Source organism: Agrilus planipennis, unplaced genomic scaffold (genome assembly GCF_000699045.2).
Source record: "Agrilus planipennis isolate EAB-ADULT unplaced genomic scaffold, Apla_2.0 scaffold292, whole genome shotgun sequence".
Lineage (NCBI taxonomy): Eukaryota > Metazoa > Arthropoda > Insecta > Coleoptera > Buprestidae > Agrilus > Agrilus planipennis.
The window spans coordinates 249,575-273,662 of record NW_020439168.1 but is presented as its reverse complement, the minus strand read 5'-3'; the positions used below and the strand labels follow the sequence as shown (position 1 = coordinate 273,662).

The following is a 24,088-nucleotide window of genomic DNA, read 5'->3' as shown; positions in this document are numbered from 1 at the left end:
TTATAGTTTCTTCAGTTCAGCAACAAATAATTCTTCTATATGTTTCCTTATTACCCTTTGTCGCCCGGTGTAATTGAAAAAAAAGACATTGATGCCAAAATAGTTTGCTTACTGTGAAAGATCAGAGCCAAAATAGGATTCCAAATAATTTTATTGATGTAAAATCTACATCGATCATTTTATATCAAAATATTTACAACCCCATTTTGTTTCTGATCTTTTACACATTGTAATAAGAGAAAGAAATGGAATCCATAGTTTCTTTAGCTTTGGGTTCATCTAATAAGTGAAGTTTTTCGAATCGTTTTCTAATAATTTTGGATTATAGGCATTTATTAGTACACCACAATATCTTGTAGTTTTCAATTTTACACAGCTGGCGTATATCAATTAGATATTGTTTTGCGGGCTGTTTTGTCGTAGTTCATTGAATTTCGTAGTTTCTTGCTAAAGGTACGATAAGTGGTACTGCCATCAATTTGAACTTTAAAATTCCATGGACCATCACATTGAACTCGGCAAACAATATCGATCCAATATTATAGATTATCCATTTCTAAGGAGTTTAGAATTTTTTGGGCTGTCTTCAGTTAAATAATTAGAATACATTCCTGGAATGTCTCTTTGTCCCTTTTTTAAGCTTCTAATATCTCCAATAGCTAATGTGAGAAACTTTAATTCATCACTTTATATAATGTTTGATCGGTGATATTAGTAAAACTTTTAACGGCAAAAATGTATTTTGCATTTTACATATAGAAAATACGGTTGGAAAAATAATTTAAATAAAATACAAAATGCTTTTCTCAAAAAAGTATTTAAGTGCAAGTTAGAAGTAGGTATTTTTTATTTTGTATTTGCATTTTAAGTGCAAGTATTTCAAATAAATCACATTTCTGGTACTAATAACTATTAACCAAAGACGTAGCAATGTCTTCAAAGTTTACTTTTACCGATAACAATAATGAAAACAAGTTTCCTCTAAGCAAATAAACTTTGCTATTTGAACTTAATATTAGAAAGCCTTCTAAGATGTTTGCAAACCTTTTTGCTAATGGTTATAATGGAGTATATGTTACTAACAAGAAACTGTTCTTACATAAGTAAGGTTTCCATACGTGCGTTAGCGTATATTAATAAAGCAAAGGGAATTGTTTTTAAATCCAAAAATTACAAGAAAAGCTTCGTGATATTGTACAATGTACGCTCTAATTAAATTTATTTACATTCTACTAATACACTAAAAAAAGAAAACAGAATCCCTTAAACTACGTAAATACGTAATTAAAAGAAAAAGGAAAATACCGTCTCTGTCCCGAGAATTGTTTGTAGTTTTATAACTAAATTTCTACAAAATAAAAATTAAATGGAGTTGTAGAAGCTCTTCTCATTTTCAATTCTCTTTGTACTTGCTCTAGCATCGAACCGCTTTGGGCCATTACTTGTCATGGGAATTAAATTGTCTAATATCCTAAACCACACAAAGTTGGTTTCGAGGGTTAGTTTGCGCTCTCTTCTTTTCACTTCTTTTTGTTAATTAAACACTACGAGTCAAAGCTTGAGTTATACTTCATTTACTTTCTGTAGCGATGTGACCTTCAGTTTGACCGGCGCAAAGTAGAAAAGAACAGCACTAGGCCAGAAAAGGAAGGAGACAACTCTCGGCCAAACTCTTAACCGGTGAGGAGCGTATAATCCGTACAGTACTGCACGGAAAAATTGACCATTTTATCCACTACAATTGCATTGCTCAAATGTGCTGTTATTGGTACCATTTACTACTGAAAATATCAACGAGATGTTTATTTATATTTGAAGACATATTAAAGGCTTTAACGCTTGTTTTCGACTCGCACTAATATTCGTGATTGAACAAAACTTTTGGCAAGTACTATATGAAAACGTATGTTTAATGAACAAGAGTCGAGAGTATAATGAGCTTTTTTCTCCCTACCTACGATTTTGCCAGCGCGAATCCAAGACATTGGAAGGGGCACTTCGCTAGAGAGAGTAAACGAAGTATAATAATATGAATTCTCTCTCGCAGGTACCTAGAATGTGCACTTTTCATCAATAAATTTTGTTAAAAATAATTCTTCATGATAATTTTCATCATTTTGTTCACAGAACAACTTTCAGTCAACTCGATCCTTGCTGGAAGTTCTTCAAGGGAAAAATCATATTACACGTAAGTGTTTATTTTATAATAAAGGTATGCAGGTTTGCAGATTACGCCGGTGAACAAACTTATTACCTACTATTTCGGTAAAAGTTTCAAAGAAAATTAAGAACAGAATTAACAACTCCGTAGTAGTAGAATGGTTTGGAGGCAAAGTTTAATTAAGTTTCTCACGTGAAACCTAGTTTGAACTTTTACATTAGCGGGCTATTTGGACGTTCCGCGTAATTCCAATTTTCTAAAAGAATTTTCCACGCTATTAGACGAAAGAAAGTTTCAAAAGATATTTCTAATTAAGGAGCAAATTGGACGTTCCGCGTAATTCCAATTTTCTGAAAGAATTTTTCACGCTATTAAACGAAAGAAAGTTTCAAAAGATATTTCTAATTAAGGACNTTACTAAGAGCCAAAAGAATAAGTAAGAACATAAAAAGGTATTTACTATTTACTAATATAACTCGTCCAAATTTAGGCGAATGGTATTTTAATCGTGACGTTTTGCCTTTTAATCTGTACATCGAAGACGCGATCAGCATCATTAAAGACAGTACAACTGCAAGGATAGATATAGAGCAGGGCCGGGCAAACTCGGATCTTTTGCATCCCGAGTGATCCTCAAGGTTAACCAAGTGGATCCTCAGATATTTCTAATTAAGGACCAAATGGATTTACTTAAAGAAATATATACCCCGCTGTGGCATAATATTAAAAAATTTACATTTAATTGAACCCATTAGGCATATTATACATGTAAGTGAAGATGTTTATGCAGTTTTCACTGATATGTAGGCGAATACATGTCACCTATCACATTTTCGTAATAACGAACTCGTAACTTCTCATCCTGCATTAGTTCTTGAAATAAAAACTCTCTTTTTGACTAGTGTTTCTTGAGTTGAAGTTAAACACTCGAAAAGCTTTTACATTAACGATTAACGGCCTGTTTGGACGTTCCACGTAATTCTAATTTTCTAAAGGAATTTTTCATGCTATTAGACAAAAGAAAGTTTGATAAGATATTTCTGATTATAGACCAGATGGATTTATTTAACGCAATATGTAACCCACTGTGACATATTATTAAAACATTTAAATTAGGCATATTTTACATATATAAAGATGTTGATGCACTTTTCACTGTCATGTAGGCAGATACATGTCATCTATCACATTTAAACTTTTTTCCTTCCCAAAAATGAAATCTCACTCTCATGACAGCGTAGAATAATATAATTTTAGAAAAATGCGAAAATTAGCTCAGGATTCTATCCTGAAAGGAGTGGAAAGGGGGCTCATAGGTATTATAATTATCGTTACTATTACCATCTCATTTTCTTTTGAAACTTTGTAGAAAACAGGGGTTCCAATTCAGCCTTTTGTACGAAACAAGATCCTCTTTATAGCATGATAAAGGCCTACTTAGAAACACAATAGAGAAACGCCGAAAATCCTTTTAACTTCGGTTTGTTTGAAGACGTAGTAAGGTCAGTGAGCCCCCTTCAACAAAAGCTTTACGTAATATCGACCATACCATTGCGTCTGAATTAAATTCCCGTGCCAAATGGAAATATTGTTCTCTCTCTGTAACTGTAAAGAGTCAGAGTTGGACTGGAATTTTTTATTATCATTTGATAAGAAAATGCGGGAACGTTAAAAGCTGTAGGTACTATAAAATAATTCGAAGTGGTCTTGTATTCCGTCGAAACTGCCAGACGCGGATCGCGATTTCGATCTTTTTGGATCTCATCAGCGCATCGCAGGCAGCTCTGACAGAACACAGACCAACTTTTACCTGCTGTCTTAACAGCGCGTTTTAGAAAATACCACAAATAGCGCGGTAAACGCCATCTGTAGTACGATGCTACATTAGGATTACGTATGCTCCAACAAGGTCCATTTAAATATATGGATTGCTGGAACGAATATCGATATATTTAAATGGACCTTGTTGGAGGATACGTAATCCTAAAATGTAGCATCGTACTACAGATGGCGTTTACCATGCCATTTGTGGTATTTTCTATAGGTACTATATGTTGTAAACTGTCTCTAACTGGCCATAATTTTTCTTGTTGAAAAGCAACAAAAAAAAATAGCCTTGGTTGATTATTATTTTTCTCATTCACCATCATAGGGTCGTCACTCCTAAAACTGATTAGACACGCACCTCCACTGTTTCCTATCCTGAGCTAATCTTCGCATTTGCCTAAAACTAGAATATCCGACATCTTTAACTATTTGCGAACAGTAAACTAATGTAGGTCTACCTCTACTCCTCTTAACTCCTGTTTCTGCTTCTAGTATGTCTCTAACTAAACCTTCATGCTGGAGAAGATGTCCTACCAACCTATCTCGCCTATTTTTCATTGACTGCCAAACAGCCCTCTGTTCTCCTATTCTTCCTAATACCTCTTCATTTCTAACATTCCCTATCCACGGTATCCTCATTATTCGCCTGTAACACCACATTTCGAAAGCTTCTAACCTTTTATTTTCCGCCGTGCCCACCGTCCATGTTTCGCACCCATACAGCGCCACGATCCAAACATACACCTTTAATAACCTTTTTCAAATTTCTAAACTAACCGTTCGCGAGCATAGATGTGACTTCTTTTTATTGAAGGCGACTCGACTGTGCGCTATCCTCTGCTTTATATCCCTACTACTCCTTCCGTCCTGACTTGGCTGACTTCCTAAATACCTAAAATCAGTCACTCCTAATTTTTCGTATCGCATCTTTATATTCGCTTTTGTAATGAACTGATGTGACTGAAGTATTTTTCTTGAAAACTATTCCTGTTTTGGCTAACTTAAACTAATCTATCCAATCTAAACTGATGAAATTTATATAATTGAACTTCCCTGACACACAAAATTAAAATAATAGGGATTTATAACTTATGTTGGATTAATTATAAAATAGCGCAGTATAGATTTTACTGCGCTTTTCTGTGAGATTACGTGCGACAAAAAATTAGCCAGTTTGAGTTACGACCTCCGATTTGCACCAAACAACCGATCAAAAAAGGGAGCAATGGTCATAGTCTCTCGTTTACACGAAGCCCTAGGGGGTGGTTTAATCTAGTTCCTGCCACCAGTGCTACTAGGCAATTATATAAAATTTATTTTTGCCGCAATGAGTTACGCTCCGATCGAAAAATTACTAGAATTAAGCTACTTACTAAGAGCCAAAAGAATAAGTAAGAACATAAAAAGGTATTTACTATTTACTAATATAACTCGTCCAAATTTAGGCGAATGGTATTTTAATCGTGACGTTTTGCCTTTTAATCTGTACATCGAAGACGCGATCAGCATCATTAAAGACAGTACAACTGTAAGGATAGATATACATAGAGCAGAGCCGGGCAAACTCGGATCTTTTGCATCCCGAGTGATCCTCAAGGTTAACCAAGTGGATCCTCATTGATCCTGCGAGTGCGAGTGAGATGATTCTTTCCTTTTCTTATCCCTTCCATTTCGTAGATGAGTCCCCTCTTCCATAGCCAAACCCAATAGTTTTGCGAACGTAGTAACGAAAATTATTATTTAAGTTGCTTCGCTCGTCTACGGGATGAAGGGGCTTGATATGGGAGTGTAAGGGAGAAGAAAAAGACAAAACAAAATTATTCATTACTGCTTACTCTCTCGTACTCATTGAAGGGTATGGAGTGACTCAAACTAAACTCATGTAGCGGCTCCTGCGAAGTTAAAGTTTGCCCGGCTCTGATATAGAGGGGCAAAAAGATTAGTATGATTAGATTTGCAGATGATATAGCAGTATTAGCATCTAGCAAGGAGGAGTTAGAGATAGCTTTAAAATAAAATGGAAGCGGTATTGACAAAACATTATTGTATGAAAAAATAAATAAAAGTAAAATATAAAGTAGGGAAAGAGCGAATATAAAGATAAGAGACGAAAGATTAGAAGAAGTGGCTGATTTTAGATATCTGGGAAGTCTGATAAGTCAGGACGGAAAGTGTAGTAGGGATATAAAGTAGAAGATGGCGCAGGGTCGAGTCGCATTCAATAAAAAGAAGTTACTTCTATGCTCGCGAACGATTAATTTAGAAATTTAGGAATTATTTGGAGGAGAGAAAGTAAAGGTAGATACAAAGGAGATGATAAAGATTGAAAAACTTTTTTGATCTAGGAAGGTGCCATAGCAAGTACAATTGATACATTTGATATTTCATTAATACAGTGTACAACAAACATCCCACATCCTTAACTATTTGCTAAAAGTAGTGTACCATTATTGTTCAATTTCCGATACCGAAAACCCCCGCACAAAGTTCTTACAACTAATTTTTAAAACCATATTACATTTACATTAAGCGTTTGGAACCCAATAGGGCTTAAGTTCTATCCATTGCAACATATTTGTGTCTACCTCTACATGGTAAACACGTAATCAAACAGATGGCGTTAACTACGCTGTTCGTAGTAATTCATTCATCGAATTTGTGTTAGATGAGCACTCGCAACAACTCTTCTCACCGTGCGACATGGCCTAATGGTTTAGACCCTTGCTTAAAGTTAGGGAGGACGACAGTTCGATTCTGGGTCCCGCTGCCTTGTGGTCCAAGTTTTTCTGTGGTTTCCTTGGACCACTTACACAAATGCTGGGGCAGTAATTCCACATATAATTTTTCATTCTCTTCTGTCTTCATTTCGTCCGTTTCATCTTTCTCACCCGAACCACCACCCACCCATTTCCACGATTCCTGAAAGGAGACTGAAAGAGGACCTTCCGCTCTACTTTCCGGCCTAATCCGGAGGGACTGCTCGCCCAGCAACTTTCCTGGCTGATGGTAATGAATCACCCAAGTTTTTTTATAAAATCCACCCTTCTCTGCTGACGTGGTCACATGTTTGGTTGCGGTCTTGTTAATGCACATGTAATTTACGTCTGGCTTTTTACCATTAAGATAAATTCCCCAGTTCGCTCATTAATATTTAGATATCGGCACTGATTACCGGAATTAGAACATTACGCTCTCTCGAAACTTCTAATTGTATGTATGCCTACTTACAACAGATGTACCTACCTACTTGCGATTAACAGTAAGCAGAAACTTTAAATACGATTAGAAATAAATGGTCACGGCAATTAAGATAACGACAGTTTCCAGAAACGGCAAAGGAGGACTCGTTACGACACAGAAGTTCATATTGGATTTCACGTGGATGAACTTAATTAGAGTTTACTTCGGAAATAGTTTCGGTTATCGCGAATTATTCATCTCACAAGGATATTCTATTCAAACTTCGACAGAACGCAATAAACTCTGAAAACGTTTGAGAGAAAGAACGCTCAAAATGAGACCGTAACAACAATTAAAACTTCGATATATGAGATACACGCGCCTTGTTATCCTTCTAATTGAAAATGGAAACAAAGTTTGGCGTCGGGGGTTTATAAAGCTAAATGAATGAAAATTGTATAGGTACATACTCAGTGAAAACATACAATGTAACAAAACTTCTCTAGGAGTGGATTGTTTCAAAGAAAAACTGAACAGTGTATGAGTTTTAAGAAGGAAGGAGGCAACCCTGGGGTTGTCCAGGAAAAAATTGTTTGGCACTGAAGTAATAGTTCAGTGTCTATTAATATTGCAGCAGACCTCTGCTTCCGCAATTACGGAAGTTCCGCATACTTTTCGCATCTGCATCTGGTTCCGCTTACGGAAGCTTATCGGAACTTAACAAAACCTTATTTCTCATCCTTTTGAAGATCAATATATCGGAACAATAAAACAAGTCGTAAAAATTTATTACTTTTATCTGTTAGCTGAACTTGGCCGTTTTCAAAACACAGCTTACAACGACCCCTCTGTGACATTGTGAACGTATTATTATCAACCGTTTCTGTTTAGGAAGTATTAACACCAATACGACGTTACAGCCGTCAAAATTTTGTTAGGGCCTTAATTTATTTTCCAGTATTTCGTATTTTGATATTTTCCAAATTGTAGATATTCTCTTATTAGTTTCCTACTTTAATCTAATAAAGTCCAGGACTTTCAGCTCCCCCTTAGCCAGTTCTCCTAACAATTTCATTTCGAAAATACTACCACAGTTATAGCGTTTATTTATTTTGTATAGTGTTACCTCAGTGGTGTAAATTTTAAGTTAAAAGTGCAATTTTGAAGGCAAAAAGAAGTTCCATTTGGGATTATTTTTTTTGATATTAACAATGTAAGGGCTAAATAAAAAAATTTGTAACAAAATATTCGGGCGTACGACCACTCCATCAAATTACACTTCCCCTTCCGCATCCGCATCCGCTTCCGCAAAAAATACTTCTGTTACTGCTTCTGTTTCCGTTATGATCGCTAATCTCTATCTACAAGTCGACCTGATGGATCCAAAATAGCGTTCAAAAATAATCCCTTTTATAGAGCCCTATATCTGCAAATCCTAAATTCATCGTCATCAATTGTCTTCCGACGCCGATAATGAATTTCGGAGAAACAATTGAAGATCTACGAACGGTCTCGTCAAGTAAGCTACGATTGTCAATTGCATAATCACTGTCGCAAGAAGTGAACTATGCCACCTTTTGTACAAGAGGGAGCCCGTAGTTTTGTAACTGCGCCTTCAAAGACGGCGACGACTACAGTCGTGTTTCAGGGGAGGCGCTGACATACATTAATATATTTTCTGGTGCAAGAATGGAACGGTAGATTGTAACTTTGGAAAATGTCACTGACAAAAGACAATCGCTTTGTTGCTTCAGATGAGCTTCAGAAGATTGTTGGAAGGAATTAACAATGGATGTCAGGATGAGCATTCATCGAACTGTAGCATACTCAAAAATGAGGAGGTTGTACGTTCGACTGTATGTACGAGGGCGGTTCAATAAGTACCCGTGTTAGAAATGAAGACACCTTTTTTTTTAAGTTTTTTTTTTATTTTTCAACATAGTCTCCTTTTAGAAAGACATCTCCCAACGACCCTGCAATTTTTTTAGCCCTCCAAAAAATAAGATTTGTCGAACTCTCCAAAATCCCCGCTGTCTCGGCGATGACTTCCTCGTTTGAGGTAAATTTCTTTCTCGCTAGTCATTTCTTCATGGTAGGGAACAAGATGAAGTCACAGGGAGTCAAATCGGGGTGTGCGGCAGCAAATTCATAACGTAATTCATGCATTTTGGCGGCAACAACTCCTGATGAATGTGCCGGTGCGTTATCGTGTTGAAAACGCACCTTCTTTTTCGTCAAATGCGTCCGTATCTCCTTCAATTTTTTGTCGAAGCGGTCCTCTAACTCACTGTAGTATTGTCCAGTGATCGTTCTTCCTAAAAAATCCGTGAAATGATTTCCTCGATAACAACGTTTGCCAGGCTTCCTGGTCGCTCCTATCAAAAACGGATCTTTGCCCACGTTTAAATTCGTTGAAGCAATATCCAACTGTGGTCGTCTCCATAAACAGTATCCAACTTTGTTTTCATCTCCTCGCATTTCTTCCCATCCAAAAACAAAAAGCGAGTTACCGAACGATACTGCTCTTTTTCCATCTTAGCGAAAATAACGAAGCACGTCTGAGTGAAATGGCTGCCAAATCCAAACTAACCTATCAATGAGTCTGGAATTCGTTTTGGCGTGGTTTGATAGATGGCAGCACACGATGACAACACCAATTTCCCTCAGGAACGTCCTCTGTCTCAAAAACGAGTGCTTATTGAACCGCCATCGTATGTTTTTGTATTTCTAATCCAAAAAGAAAATCACATCGCATGATGAACAGAAAATTTAATTTGAGTGGATAAAAGGGCAATTAAAATTACAAAGTTATGCATTAACCAACAGCGTTAAGAAGCCGCTAAACTATAACACGGAACGCACTGAAGATGTCACCTTTGCTTGCTAACAAAGGACATGGCAACAATACCCAGATACTCAACCTGTTTCAGTTGGAGAGGATTCTTAATGTTACATAATAGGTATCGTCTTATTTACCACTTCCATGATTTTATAGGATTCCAGATCGGTTCTCTCGTGTTCTTTTATTATTTTCTTTTTTTTATTGAGTACCTACATACGTGATCCACTTTCTTAAAATAAATACATTACCTTTTAAATGAACTGCTCGAGAGTAAGAAAAGGTTGCTTCTTCGGATTTTCGACTCGCCCCTGCGGGGCCCTTTAATCCTTGGGCCCTAGGGATACGCCTCGGTATTGCACCACTGCAGCCTTCTTGCGACTCTGGAAGAAAACGAGCAATTCAATTGTTTTGCTACAACTAGCGAATAGTCGAACAGATCACGAAGTAAATGGATATCGGAAAGAAACTATTGCTAAAAAAAGAAGCTTGAGCTTTCGCTCTCAGTCGTCAAACAATTGCTTTCGAAGGACGCTAAGAAAATACTGAATATACCGGACATGTTATGATTATGTTTGACAAGCGCGAAACACTTTAAGGAACTGAATAGTGGTTAATATTTCAAATATTAATGTGAAGCGCCTCTCGTATCCTAGTGATTAGAACATTGATGAGTAAAGCCAAAGGTCCGGAGTTCGTTTTCCGACGAGGAACAATTTGCAATGGATAAAAATTTAATGAATTTTCACATTAGTTTTTGAAGTACGCTAATAAAGAAAAAGGAATAACAGTACACCAATTGATGTGTAACAGAAAGAGATGCAGACAAACTGCATTTGAGGATGTTGCCAGCATTGGACTTTAAAGAAAGTTCAACATTCTCAGGAAGTTAGGAAAGCAAAAACGATTGTTTAAAGATTAAGTAATTCCAGCCAGCCAGCAAATACAGTTCAAAGTAGAAACAAGAAGAAGATACGTCCATTCTCACAGATAATTTTTGATGGACTATGCCAATTTTGATCATCTCAACTATAAGACACCGGTAAAGGTCTAGATGATGGCCCCAACCCCCAAAGGAAGTGGGGGGATCGAAAGAGGAGGTCTCCCCCACCACTGTACCATAAAAACTTCGTGGCGGTCTCACCCCCATAAAAAGTTATGGGTGTTCAAAGTTAATAAATATGCCAATTTTTATACATTTCTAGGCATGTTAATATTTCTGTAGTCATTCTTAAACAATATTCAAAGGTAAAACTAATGAAAAATACATAAAAATATTGAGAAAGTTATCTAAAACATTATTTAAATATCTTTATCAATAGGGTAGGTTAGGTTAGGTTAGGTTATCGGGTTTTGTTCAAGTGACCACCCTCTTTCGATCCCCCACTTCTACCCCCTTGAAAATAATTATTTTATTTGAATTATAGTGTATCAAAATCGTCAAAATAATCAACTTTCGACCGCCATAGCTTTTTATGGGGGTGGGACCGCCGCGAAATTTTTATGCGGTTTTACTCAGGTTTCCACCCTCTTTCGACCCCCCTACCTCCACCCCCAAAAGATGTGGGGAGGCATCATGTAACTCCCACACCTTTTTATGGGGGTGAGACCGCCACAAACTTTTTATGGTACATTGGTGGGGGAGACCCCCTCTTTCGATCCCATCCACCCCCACCGCCATTCGGGGATGGGGTCCATCATCTAGACCTTTACCTAAGACACCTTCTCAGACATGTAGAGCTAGTTAGACACATTAGATTAGATTACTGTTCACCAATAATTAAGGATTTAGAGATATGCGAAGATTTACTCAGAATTGGGAAGTTTTAGGACTGACGATCTTATAATGATAAATTTGGAGCACAAATTAGCTCATGTTCATGAATACGAAATCAAAGTTTAAATTTTACTTTATCATTTCATATTTGTAGTCATTAAATGCCTCATTGTCTTACGACTGGTACACGTTTTAACAATTACCGATTTATTTATTTAGAACAGTTACGAGTTCGATCAAAACAGGTAGTACGGTACATTCATAAATTATTTATTTCGTGAGGCAATGAAAACTGTTAGGCGTTTAATTTTAAAGCAAGTAACTCCTCCGTGATATTCTCATCTACAGCTACCTACGGAAATTATCCAGGGAGAAAACGTTAACAAAATATACTATAAGCGAGCACTTGTGATATTAACCAAGTTTCCGGAAAGATGTTACTTCGCCAGAACGTTCAACATACATAATTATAAACGTTTCATTTTACCATTTTACCTTAAGTGTGTATTATATTTACCTAGAGAGTTATGTTCTGTTGGAGATTATATTCATATTATCTTCCTTGTGTATAACTCTTGCATGTTTCCGAGCATAATAATAATGAAAATTATGAGGTAACTTTTGCAAAAATCAACAACGAAAATTTAAAAAGTAAGCAGTTTTTTAAAAAACTATGGTGCCCCTAAACGCTAGCGCCCCTAAGCAGTGTGTGATTTTGCGCCGCCCCTGCCCTTTAAGCCGATCCTGGATACCGTAATGTCTGTTAGTTTGTTCCCCTTATTTTGTTTACTTTTACTGAATTAATTTTAATGCGGTCTGCAATGGTAACTAGATTAATGAATGTGTGACGAAGTAACATAACCTTACAAATTAACTTACCCTAACCTATATTTTTAATGTAAATTACAAAAATTCGATTGGAGTAGTTAATGAATAGGTACTGAAAATGTTGAGGGTCGATTAAACATTGTTTTGACCCAATTTATTATATATTAAGTTTCGTCCGTGGTTTCAAACAAGAATTAAATTGGTTGCTAAAATTTATTATTGTATAATGTACGAAGGCTTAGTTTCAAGAAAATCGAACAAAAACGGGGGTGTAAAAGATAGAACAGGGTTATATACCATCCCTTATCGCAAAGGTTATTTAGTACTGCCGTGTGCTGTATTTCTAAACAAAAAGGCATCGTTATTCCTTATAGACAATAGTGCATTGGAGTAACAAATAATAGAGCGCGTTCATAATCTCCCGATTTCGAAAACACCTGTCGAAATTGGATTAATCTTCTATAAACTTGAGTTTGTTTAAAAATTAATAAAGGGACCATCAATAATTAATAATATCCGGAATTAATTGATGGAAAGTNAGCATTTACAGAAAGAGTATTTCTGTTACGAACACAAAGTGGCGGGACGACAGGAATAAAGCTTAATTAAAACTAATTAAAAATTGACTTTTAGTTTACTTAAATCTTTGTTTGCTATATTTAGAGGCTATTAATGTATTTAAGAGCGACAGCAATGTGTTACTGGCTGCTAGGTGTAACAAAAAATATGTTTTTAAAAACAAAAAATAAAATACTTTATTTTTATGCTGAGTACTTTTTTTTTAAACCATTTAGTCGAGAAATACTTTATGTAAAGTCTGAAAAGGTGGCAACCCTAGCTCATGTCGCTCACGACCCTATAAAGACACGTTACTTGCCAAAGCTCATCACCGAAAGCTCGAATTTTCTCGCTCAAAAACTTCAAGAAAATACGTGTATTCCCGTGGAGCGAATTTTACTCATGAAAATGTGTGTTGTGACTAGTTGTTTGGCACCCTTTTTTTAATTCTAAATCGCTATTGAAGATATTTTAGTAATTCTTCTTCATTAATTTGAGGTTAATTCAAAACTTTAATTCACTAATACAGTGAATTAATCCTACAAAAATCCAAAGTGTCCAATTAATAATATTTTAAAAATATCAACTTAGCACTATCAGAAATGTAAATATCACCCCCTTTAAACACAACTTCTGATTATTGTTTAAAGCGAAAACAGTTAATTTTACCAAATACATAAATAATATAATCAGCTATTGTTAATTAAATTAATGAATTTTAGCGTTTTTCAACGTTAAACACTAACAATTACTTTTTTAAAATTATTATTTAATATAAACTAGAAGGAGTCGCTGATTTTCGATATTTAGGGAGTCAGACGACTCACGATGGAGAAAGCCCTACAGAATTATAAAACAAAGAAGGAATGGGGTCGCTTTCAACAAAAAGAAATCACTTTTGTACTCGAAGTCGGTTAATTTTGAAATTTTAAAACGATTATTAATGGTAAAAGAAAAGGTTAGAAGTAAAGAGCTATTAGAGCAGAAGACGTTAGGGAAATAAATAATAAATAGGCCAAATAAATTGGTAGGGCATCTTCTCAGACCTAGAGGCATATTAGAAGCAGAAACAGGAGTTAAGGGGGGAAGAGATAAACTTAGTTCGCAAATAGTTAAAGATGTATATATGTCCAATCAGTCTACGGGCTGAAGGCTCTTGAAGAAGATTATTAAATATTGCTTATGATAACACTTGTTATGCATATTTTGTGCATGTTTGCATACCTATTTCAAGCTTTTTATGTTGCATAATATAATCCAGTATCTAATTAGGACATAGAAGAGGTAGTCGCACTCCTCCTAGAGCTTTGAGAATTCACTTTACGTGATATTTAATGTTCTCTTGCAGCTATGCGAACGTGCAAGAATTTCTAATCATTGCAATAATTAGCAGGTTTCTGGGTAAACTTCGCCGCTTTGTTTTTTCCTTTTTCTGGGGGTAAATGTGCACTTAAATATTCGTTTTGTAAAAATAATATAGTTACAATTATCCTTTATACGATTTTCCGGGAAATGTGCTACAACTAAGTATGTACATCATTTNGCATTTTGGCGGCAACAACTCCTGATGAATGTGCCGGTGCGTTATCGTGTTGAAAACGCACCTTCTTTTTCTTCAAATGCGTCCGTATCTCCTTCAATTTTTTGTCGAAGCGGTCCTCTAACTCACTGTAGTATTGTCCAGTGATCGTTCTTCCTAAAAAATCCGTGAAATGATTTCCTCGATAACAACGTTTGCCAGGCTTCCTGGTCGCTCCTATCAAAAACGGATCTTTGCCCACGTTTAAATTCGTTGAAGCANTATAAATAATTAACCTCAAACTAACGAGGAAAAATTGTTACTGGCAAGTAAAACCAAGGGCCGGAGTTCGATTCCCGGCAAGGGAGTGAGAGCAGCTACAATTTTTCCTCTTTAATTTGAGGTTATCTGAACCGGGGAAAATTAATTCACTAATGCATTGAGGGATCATTCCGATAAAAAATGAGGAAAATGCAGACAGGTGGACAGAATATTTAGCAAACCTATACGCAGGCCATAAGTTAGGAGACAGAGAAGGAAGATAGTGTGGAGATAGATGAACTAGGTTATCCCATAATGAGGGAAGAGTTCGATGTAGCATTAAAAAATTTAAAAAACAATGAGGCACCAGGTATAGATGGCATACAGGCGGAAATTGTGAAACGTGCAGGACAAGAGGCTAGACATCGCATGTTTAAGAGACGGGGAAAGTCCCGGAGGATTATAAACGGAACGTGATAGTAATCATACCTAAAAAGAGAGGCGCGGATAGGTGCGAGACATTTACAATAATTACAGGCACAGATGGAAGGATATTAGAAGATTTGCGTTCAGAAGAAATAGAGGAACGCGGGACGTCATTCTAGCTTTACGGATAACAATAGAGAAAACTATAGAAAAAGGAAAGAGCGCGTACATAGAATTTGTGAATTTAAAAAAGCTTTTGATAATGTTAAATGAGACAAGATGTTAAATATACTTTTAGATATCTAGGAAGTCAGATAAGTCAGGACGGAAGGAATAGTACGGATATAAAGCAGAGGATTGCAAATCAAGTTACCTTCAATAAAAAAAAGTTACTTCTGTACTCGTCAACGATTAATTTAAAAATTCGAAAAAGATTGTTAATGGTGTACGTATGGAGCGCGACGCTGTACGGGTGCGAAACAAGTAGGTAGGGCGCAGCAAAAGAAAGAAACAACAGGAGTACAAAGGGCTTTATGAAAGTCAATAAAAAAATAGGCAAGATAGATTGGTAGGACACCTTCTCAGGCATGAAGATCTAGATTAGATTACTGTGGAGGTGCGTGTCCAATCAATCTTAGGACCTTATGATGATGAATACATTGAATTAACAGTAGAAAAAGTATCTGAATTTTAATTTGTTACGTGTTGAGCATCATCATAGGGTCGTCAGTCCTAAGACTGGTTGGACACGTACCTCCACTCTTTCCTATCCTGACCTAAACTTCGCATTTCCCTAAAACTAGAACAACCCACATCCTTAACTATTTACGAACAGTGATCCAATCTAGGTCTACCTCTACCCCTTCTAACTCCTGTTTCTGCCTCTAATATGTCTCTTGACTAGACCATCATGCCTGAGAAGGTGTCCTACTAACCTATCTCGCCTTTTTCTTATTAACTTCCATAGAGTCCTCTGTTCTCCTATTCTTTCTAATACCTCTTCATTTCTAACCTTCTCTATCCACGGTATCCTCATCACTCGCCTGTAACACCACATTTCGAAGGCTTCTAACCTTTTCTTTTCCGCCGGGCCCACTGTCTATGTTTCGCACCCGTACAACGCCGCGCCCAAACGTATTGAGCATTTAATAAGAAATCCGTAACAGAAATTCTAGTAAAATAGATTTTTATATGCGTCTCAGCAGTAGTTGTTATAAATTGCGAATCGGCTATATTTTTTTGTGTAGTTTCCCTTCTGTTATGACATGTAGGTTAGGTTTAGATTTAAATTTTGCCCTTGTCCGGTTTTTGAAATAAATTTAATTTCGAAAGAAGTTCGTTTGTCACGTTTAAAACGAACACGAAACAGAAGGCCTCTGTCAAACTGAATTTAAACTATTCGTTTTGCGTCTCTGATTCAACAGCGGATCAAGGAGGGATAAACTTCAACATTCCCGCGTTTTGGTTTAGATCCTCTTAAACTCCACAACGACCATTACGCGAGCTTGTTAAATTTGGAATTTAATTAATCCTACACGGCTCATATATTATTTCACCTACACAAAGCGAAAGTCATTTTAGGATTCTCATAATCCTTGTTTGCTAATTTCCTTTTTCGTTCTATCTGTCAGTTTTTGAGAAGAATTGTGCCGAGATTTTTATGTCATATTTTTGGATAAATGGTACTGTTCTGAAAAAAGGGGCAATAGCGCTTAGTAGTGAAAAAAAAGTACGGGTCAATCGGGTTATAAAGAGAGCTCATGGGTGAAGTGCCCAATTAAGAGTTGGCAGAACATGCAATTGGCAATAAAAATGCTGAATAAATGTGGTGTAAAAATGAATGAATTTTTTAAATTTATGACGTGATACAAAATGATGTAAAAATTCTCGGTTAAAAAAAAGGACAAGGGCCAGTACAGCTCACGTCCTGAGTTTTCCTGCATTACATTATCCTAAAGCTTACTAATGTTAGTTACTGGATAACCGAATAACCGGCTATCCGACATTAGCTGTGCTCTCTAGTATAAACGTTTATTAAATTTGTGTGTAATGACTGAAGAAGAATGGATAATATCATATTTTGTACACTCAGTGAACACGTCCACAAGACGATTGGGTGATGTTATCGATGGTGTACAAGGTCTGTTCAAAAAGGATCGCGAATTTTGTGTTTTTTCAAAAATTATTATTTTAGTTCGACGGATTTGTGACCTAATAAGTACGGTTTGTCGTTGTTGCTGTTGTCATCTCTCGTAGCTTAGTGGTCAAAGCATTGGCGCGGAAAGCCAAAGAGCCCGGGTTCGATTCCCGGCGGGGGTGTGTCAACAGCAACAAATTTTTCCTCATTAATTTGAGGAAGTGTGTAGTGGGTAAAAAAATTCACAAATGAATTGTCAGAATAATATTTCAAATTATTATTTGTTTATTCATGAATATCTATTTTGTCCCCTTCAAACTAACGTTTTTTTCTATCCTCAAAGCACTTCAAAAAATCATTTTTTGAGATCTTGTTCAGCTCCTCCTTCGATGCCGTCTTTATCTACTCAATCGTAGCGTAGTGTATTCCTTTCAATGGCCTCGTCAGTTTTGGGGAACAATAAAAAGTCACTGGGGGCCAGACCTGGGGAATACGGTGGCTGCAGCATTTTAGTGTGACCACGTATAGCACTTACATTTTAATCATGGCAATCCCCAGTAGCATAACCTAATCTAAGTTCTTTCTCAGATAATACTCTTAACACTCTTTTTTTAATGGATGGCATATGTTGACACTTAAACAATTCGAAATTGTTTAGTCCACTTCGAATAGGTCAAAAATCAATTATTTTCAATGAAAAATTAAACGATGATATTCTGGGTTTCGATCGTTAGTCTAAATAATCTTTTCATCTTTTAATTAAATGTTCCGTTAATCGTCAAGTAATTCCAGAATATTGTATCGTCAGATATCTCAGCTGCACCGATTTTGCTTACAAAACAAAAACTATTTTCTTCATTAACTTTCACTAATTACTTTTAAAACGTTTAATAAAGTCAGATGAAATTTTATAAAACCCTCGTCTTCAAAAACCTAAATCGATTGGCTTTGTATCTTTTACCTATTTCTCACAATCATTAACTGAAAAATGCAATTTCGACTTTTTTCCACACCTTCGTCAATATGAAAACTCCCTCCTTGTTATCATGAGTCTATCTTCGCATTTTCCGTAATAGTTACTCATAAAACTAAGTAAAACACTGAAACCCGAAATTCCTTTTAAAAACCTTCAGAAACCTCAGGATGACGTCCTCGGTTAGTAACTGAATTAAACTAAATTGAAAAACTTACGATATAGGTATAATCCATATCTAAGATATTTTGAAATAACGAATAAGAGCATACATTCATAGAGGAATTCGTACTAGGAAATGGGGCTCGTCATTTACTGTCATAATGAAGCGAATTTTATTTATNTTAATTGATGGAAAGTGCTGAAGAAAAATAAAAAATTGTAATGAATTATAAAAGAATAGATTTCAGTTTTAAGGGAGTATAAAATGAAACTAATTTATTAATTGATACAATTAATTATTTCTTCAAATGCCGGTTACAGCCATAACTTAAAGGGAAAAAGTTGTTAATTATGTTTTCATGCATTTTCAAGTAGATTTAAGAGTTTTCTCTTGCAGTTACAGTACCTAACACATAACAGATGTCCCTTTTTGCAATTTTTCTTTAAGTTTGAAGTAATTAGTTGAAAGATCGATTACTTATCGTTATTAATTAAAGAGCTGAGTCTGCATTCGACTTTCTCATTTGTTGCTAATTATATACAAGTTCCTTTCTACAAAGTCCCGACATTTTTTAATTAAGCGCTTCAGTTAATCTAGAAAAAAATTGAAATCGACGTTAATTTTTTATATGTACAAGTTTAGCAGAGTGCTTCGTTAAAAACGGTACTAATTTGAGAATATACAATTCTTTAATTAAGTCCGTTGCTCACGAAGCATATTCGGTGTCAATATTTTTTCTTGTTAATTAGCGTATTGCTTTTTTTATAAGAACCTGCTACACTGACTAGAGGGTAATTACTGCATAGTTCTCACTGAATAATTTTATTCGAAACATCCCTGTGGTTTTAGTCGTATGGACAATGTCGCGATGAACTTTTGTGTTGTTTTACAGCTTTCCACTTATGAAGACACTTTCATTTGGTGTCATGTCTATGGTTGCCACCCGTACTTTATTATAAAGTATTGTACTCTATTTCGACTGTGCGTACGTTATACTTTACAAGACATATAAAGTACGCAGAAATACTTTATTTAAGGCCTTAACTAAACTCGAAATTCAGAGTATTTTTACATCAATGATATTGCAAAGAAAAATGGCAAGCCATATTTACGGAACAACCTGATTTCCCAAATCTGTTCAAAGTAGTGTCACTTTTGTTGTCCGTTCCGACCACTTCAGCATTTACAGAAAGAGTATTTCTGTTACGAACACAAAGTGGCGGGACGACAGGAATAAAGCTTAATTAAAACTAATTAAAAATTGACTTTTAGTTTACTTAAATCTTTGTTTGCTATGTTTAGAGGCTATTAATGTATTTAAGAGCGACAGCAATGTGTTACTGGCTGCTAGGTGTAACAAAAAATATGTTTTTAAAAACAAAAAATAAAATACTTTATTTTTATGCTGAGTACTTTTTTTTTAAACCATTTAGTCGAGATATACTTTATGTAAAGTCTGAAAAGGTGGCAACCCTAGCTCATGTCGCTCACGACCCTATAAAGACACGTTACTTGCCAAAGCTCATCACCGAAAGCTCGAATTTTCTCGCTCAAAAACTTCAAGAAAATACGTGTATTCCCGTGGAGCGAATTTTACTCATGAAAATGTGTGTTGTGACTAGTTGTTTGGCACCCTTTTTTTAATCCTAAATCGCTATTGAAGATATTTTAGTAATTCTTCTTCATTAATTTGAGGTTAATTCAAAACTTTAATTCACTAATACAGTGAATTAATCCTACAAAAATCCAAAGTGTCCAATTNCCAGCACGCATCCAAGACATTGGAAGGGTCACATCGCTAGAGAAAGTAAATGAAGTATACCAGTGATCTAAATATGAATTTATGGATACAATGTAACATTATTTTGTCCTTTTTCTATTATTCCTATTTTTACCAATTTACCCTCTACAGAATGAATCACATTCTGTACACATTGATACCACTTCTTTCTAATATTACTTTAGTATCTACCTAATATCTGGCAAATAAAAAAACTTCTTCCTTTTCTTCGTCTCAAATGGATTAAAAAGAAACTTTTACCTTTGGTTCGCCAAGCGCCGACTCTAACTTAGTTTTCTGTTAATTTCCTGAAAGAATATATTAAATCTGCGAGCAACTGAATTAACCGTATCTACAAACTGGGACGAAAAGGGGAAAAAGGGAAAACCGCGTCTTTCAAAAGAAATTCCTTCAGTTATAGCAATGGGCAAGTCTATGCCTTTGTCTTTGTTTATACAATTCAAATGAAGTTTCTGTAAGGTAAAAACGATTTTCAACCCCATCGCTAGAAACCTTCCGGGTCACATCGATCGCCGCTTCTCTACTTACCCCCCCCTCACACCTCCTACCCACCCTCCACTTTTTCCGTCGTCAAAGCTTACTGTTTCGTATCGAAAATTTTCAACTGAACGCCAGCACCCGTCTTACGCTAATTTAAAACGACAATTAACGAAGCTTTAATTGGGCCTATTGTTCCCCAGTTTCAGTCTGACGAATTGCGCGCCTTAAATCAACGTCCAGTTTTCGTTTTTGAATTAATGCTAGGCTGTCTGCGACTTTTTTTCGACGGAATTACCGAGAGAACTAGACACTGAAGCATTACGTTTCAGTAAAAATAGATAACGTTTTATTTATTTTTATTAACAATATACAGGGTGCCTCAATAGTAGGTATAACACGATATTTAATTTACTGATATGACTACACAACTATTAAATTAAACCGCACGCATTAAATTTTTTTTTGTAGTTATATTTCATCATCATAAGTCCGTCAGTCCTAAGACTGATTGGAGACGCACTTCTACTCCTTCCTATCCTGAGCTAATCCTCGCATTTCCTTAAAAGTAGAACAACCCACATCCATAACTATTTGTGAACTGTAATCTAATCTAGGCCTACCTCTATCCCTCCCAACTCCCGTTTCTAACCCTAATATGTCTGAGAAGGTGTCCTACTAACCTACCTCGCCCATTTGACTTATTGACTTCCATAGAGTTCACTGTTCTCTTACTCTTTCTAATACCTCTTCATTTCTAACCTTTTCTATCCACGGTATCCTCATCACTCGCCTGTAACACCACATTTCGAAGAGTGGCATAAATTGTAAATATAGCTTTAATATTTATTAATTTTCCTTTTTCATTTTCTCCGTGTTCTGTAGCTTTTCTACGTCCGCTCTCTTTATTTAATTTTTTACTTATTAATGATTTTTTGTTTTTGCTTATTTGTGATTTATAAAAAGGACAATTCTCAAAAAGTTACGTCTTCAAAAAACTTAGAGCAATTATCTTATAAAAAGAATTTTTGCTGATCCTAAAACAGAAAACTATTGTTCTACGCTTACCTTTAAGATTTTGAGTGGAGCAAACCTCAACAATTGACTTTATTTCATGCTGTTTGCTAAAATATTGTTCTATTTTATTTTGTCGAAGAAACAAACGAAAGCGCGCCAGGTGTTTCGACGACGTTCGAAGCTCGCGCGTCTTGCTGGAAAATTGGAAGGAAAAGCGCGCCGGAAAAGCGACCCGTCGTAACTGACGCGAATGGAAACGCTCTCCCTGTATGCGACCACATCTCGCGCCCCCTTCAACCCTCTCCCAAACGATCCTTACCTAACGCGCGATCGTGACGGAAAACCTTTTTATTTCCCTGCAACAGAGAAAGCAACATACACTAAACCACTTATGTATGTTAACCTAGTGTACCGTTACACTNTGGCTGGTGGGAATGAAACACCCAAAAGTTTTTTTTTTAGTCCACTGCAGATCTAGCTAGATATGCCTGGAGTGGCAGTGTACCTGTAGGTGGCGTATGTTAATAAGGGTAGAAGTCCACTCCTTGACCTGCAATATACAGCAGTCTCCTAAATGTCGGTGGAACTGCGATGATATCGGCACAAGGGCTTTCAGTAAAGGGATAAGTCTCTACACATAATTTGCCAATGTATAGATAAACATTGCAATGGATCCTGGTTATTTAGCTTGGGCCTAGGTGAGACAAACACCAATTGTTTCAGGTAGTCTATCTACAATCGCCGTCAGGGATACCTCATTGGACACAACTGCATCAACTAGTTCGACTATGTTGGGACATCATAAGGGCGGCCCCAACTTGGGCGTCAGCTCGCGTAAGGTTTTAGACTATCTATCGCATTGTATTGTTCTAAAGGGTTTTTGTTATTTTCCGTATATGTTGTTATAGCTTTAAGGCTATTGGTAAATACACATAATTGGTGATGAATTAATTAAATAGGTGAAATACATCATCATCCAAAATGATAATAAAAATCTCTTCTGCATATTAACAAATAAATGAAAATTTGCAACGAAGGTAAAAGTTACCCCAAGTGTTAAAAAATTTTGGCCATCGGCCCAAGTACTACTCCTTCCCACCCATTTTGTTACTCAGAAAATATGTGGCGTCTGGTGGCTTTGGAATCTTGTTCTTTTACCATTCAGCAACTAATTCGATTTGATTAGTAACTTATAGAGAAGGGGGACATCCGTTGCATGATTTCGTTACATAGCAACTCGCATGAAACGAACTTACCCTACCGTGCATAAAGAAGTTTCACTTCAAAAATATAACCTCTAATAACCCAGGTGTGCACACCATTCTTTCTTTAGATGATTGTCACAATCGGTAAGCCCAGTTTCTTTGCAGCTACCTTACATTCAACTTTTTATGAACCACCCTGTGTATACGTATAACACTCATTAGTAGAGAAACCTGCACTGCATGCCATTTTGGAGCTTTGGAGGTTGTTACAAACAAAAGATATAAAACCCCGCATTTCGATAATTAGCTCTCTGTTTTAAAACAGTCTTTTTTTCCTATTTCAACAGGATTATAGACGTGAAACGTACCATTTTTCAAAAGCTAACCATGCACCGAAACTGCATGAAAATCGTCGAGAGGCGCTCGATTGCGTAGCAATTAAAAATTTTGTAACATTCCTACAAATTCTCTTTGTTCAAAAAATTACATTTTGTATTCGTAAGAACGGTTTAACTATACCATGCATTGTTGAAAATTAAAAGTAACAAAGTAACTAATTACCTACTGCTACTAAAAAATAATTCTTAATAGGAATGAGACCGGTACCTTTTTAGGACCCAGCCGGGAAATTCAAACATCATCATAAGACATTTACCTTTAACAATCTTTTTTAAATTTTTAAATTAACCGTTCACAAACATAGAAGTGACACATTTTAAGCGATTCCACCCTGCGCATCAATGTTTAAAATCTAATGAGATCAAAAAGGCAAAAAATAATTATTATTTTCTGCCCTTTTTAATGTTGTGTCTGATTTTTTTTTTATTCATTTTAACTATTTTGATTAGATTAGATTAGATATTACAAGGAATAAATTAACTAAATAAAAAATAAATTGATTGCAAAATTTGTACCAAACAAACAAACAGACAGGCAAGA

The 24,088-nt window shown here is 35.9% G+C and overlaps 1 non-coding gene across 1 annotated transcript; it reads left to right on the top strand.

Annotated features, from left to right (window-relative positions):
- Positions 1–17,622: 17,622 nt before the first annotated feature.
- On the top strand, positions 17,623–17,695 carry Trnas-gga. Its single transcript has one exon. It is a non-coding gene; the product is annotated as a tRNA-Ser (tRNA).
- The last annotated feature ends 6,393 nt before the right edge of the window (positions 17,696–24,088 follow it).